Raw genomic sequence first — 3,004 nt, 5'->3', positions numbered from 1 at the left:
CTCCTCAAGTCCGCGAACCGAGGCCCCGACGCGTTCTTCAGGGCGCTGCCTAGGGCAAAAGAAGGCGCTGGACACCCCTAATGGAGTCTGGAAGCACCTGTCCTGCAGCCGAGGCTGGCCAACTTCCTTCCAATCTTCAGCCTGGTTTTGAATAGCTCTTTTGATAGGTTTTTTTTTTTTTTTTTAACCTCCATGGGCAGGGGGAATCTAAAGGACCGACACATTCGATGAGCCCCTTCAAGCTGTATGTACAGATTCAGAATTTCCAACCTCAATCCTCCACCCACGTTCCCTTTCACTCCACAATGCCAGCTATGGGGCAGAGAACGGTGAGCCGCAGCCTTGCGGACTCCGGGCGACGCTGAGGCGGGTTTGTCACACACCGCTCATCCACTTACTCCTCCTGTTGGAAGTGCCCACTCTTTCATGAAAGTAGGAGGTTGTGTCCGGCGCGCTGGCTCACGCCTGTAATCTCAGGGCTTTGGGAGGATCGCTTGAGCCCAGGAGTTCAAGACCAGTCTGGGCACCATAGTAAGACTCCATCTCTACGTAAAAAACAAAAACTAGCCAGGCATAGTGGCGCGTGCCTGTATTTCCAGCTACTCTGGAGCTGAGGTGGGAGGATCGCTTGAACCCGGGAGGCGGAGGTTGCAGTGAGCCCAGATCGCGCCACTGCACTCCAGCCTGTCTTTAAAAAACAAAAAAAAAAAGACCCTGTCTTAACAACAAAAAACAAAAAGTAGGAGGTTGGACTTTCAGAGACAGCAGAGCTGGCTCACGATACATATTAGTGGTTGGCCGGGCTCGGTGGCTCATGCCTGTAATCCCAACACTTTGGGAAGCCAAGGCGGGCAGATCACTTGAGGGCAGGAGTTCGAGACCAGCCTGACCAACATGGCAAAACCTCGTCTCTACTAAAAATACAAAAATTAGCCGGGTGTGGTGGCGCGCACCCGTAGTCCCAGCTACTCAAGAGGCTGAGGCAGGAGAATCACTTGAACCCCGGAGGTGGAGGTTGCAGTGAGCCGAGATGGTGCCACTACACTCCAGCCTGGGTGACAGAGTGAGATTCCGTCTCAAAAAAAAAAAAAAAAAAAAAAAAAAAGACATATCGGTGACACAGTGCAAAGACCAGTCACAGGGCAGCATAAGGTGAAGTGGCAAAGCAGGCTGATGCCCGCCCGTCAAAGGTGGTCATTTGCCTGCAACACCTTCCCCCCTTCATCTGGGAGCTGCCCACAGGTGTACAAAGTCCAAAGGCTTCCGTGATTCACCTCCCTGACTTCCCACTCAGACTCCATGTTCCATGTAAACTTACAGCAACACTTGGGGAGCTTGATCTATTCAAGGGGGTCTCTCCTCAACCAAACTGTGAATTCCTCCACTTCACCTCTGGGACCCTAGAGCCTGGCCCAGGGACAGCGCGGAAATAAACTTAGAAAATGTGAGAGGTGGATCTAAGTTGTGGGGTAAGGGAGATCAGCCTGAGTGCCCATGCAGTTTTCCTGCAGGAGTTAGGCATATGATTTGAAGGCCAGAAAATATTTCGTATACTTTGGTGCAATGCGGGTGTAGTTTTATATATATATATGATGTATGATATATAAGATATGAGATATATAAGATATATATGATATATGTATAAGATATGTATGATACATATATCTCTCTCCAGAGGACCTTTCTTTCTTCTCCTTTGTTTCTCCTTACCTTGTGAAGAGGAGCGGGAGAAGGGTCAATCTTTCCATCCCAAAATAGGAAGTTCAAAGGTGAGGAGGGTTTGCAGGGAAGGCCACTTAGAACAAAACAGGAAGTCATTTCCTTGGGAAATGAGTTCTCGGAGACTGACCATTAATGACAGAGCCATTCAGGGGTTGGGGATAGCAGAATTCTGGCGTGGAAGGTCCCCTGAGGCTTTAACTGTGATGTAATTACTAATCACGTGCAAAAGTCATGCTTATATTTACACTTCGGTAACATCCTGAAGATCTGGACTTCAAAAACCAGGCTACATCTGATAGCTAATTAATATGCTCCTCACATGCCCACGTTTCTTTTTGTACAAGAAAGCACAGGCTGAACTCATTAAAAAACAGTCATTAGACCAGAAAAATAAGTTACAGGCAAGCAGGCACAGGAAAACTTATTTACAAAGCTCAAGGACTAAAACCAAAAACCAAAACAAAACAAAAAACCTGAAGAATAAACCAAGAAAACCCACCTACCTGCCCAGCTTTTAAGAGAAAAATAATTTAAATGTTGTAAAGATTGTAAAATAGCCTTAGGTTCTGAATTTCAGGTGGTAGAAATTAAGGTTGACTAGAAGCTTTGTGATAACTTTAGATAATGTTACCATCTTGACAGGGGCTGGGAAACTTTTCTGTCCCTCATAAGTCCCATAGGGCAGGCAGAAAACACTGCTTGCAGGAGGCAGATCTGGGTAAAGACTCCTGACTCTTTCAGCGTCATAGCACTTCTAGATTCAGCTGGCTTCAGCTTCGTCTGCTACTCAGCAGTGACTGAAGTAACATGATCTTTTTAAGCTTATGGCCCTGTGGTGTCTGGGCTCGCTGGGAACAGTCAGGAAGCAGCTAGCATCAAGATGAAAATAGAGCAAAAACTGATACTTCACTTCAATATGTCAGGCCCAGGTTACCATTCTGTGGATGTGTAAAAGCGAAATCAAGAACAAGACTTGTATGTGAATCTCAAAAATAGATGTGCATAGATCAGCTTCAAATATTTTCTCTATATGCCAATATCCCTGAATTCAGCTCTTTCTTATTTGTTTTAAGCATAAAAAATCCTATACTTCCACAGTGTGTCTCAAAGCAAAGCAAAGTCAATAGGGACCTCTTTCTAAAACCTTCCATAGATGTGGCCAATGGTTTACCAGGTGAACCGATGGCTGACTGAGGGCTAGATGGTGGTATTATTCTGCCCCCAGGTTGAGAAAGCAGGATTGTCTCAAGTGTCCTCAACCATCATTGCATGCACTACCAAC

The sequence above is a fragment of the Pan troglodytes genome, chromosome 8, assembly GCF_028858775.2.
Source record: "Pan troglodytes isolate AG18354 chromosome 8, NHGRI_mPanTro3-v2.0_pri, whole genome shotgun sequence".
Taxonomy (NCBI): Eukaryota; Metazoa; Chordata; class Mammalia; order Primates; family Hominidae; genus Pan; species Pan troglodytes.
Note: the sequence above shows the minus strand (reverse complement) of the source record.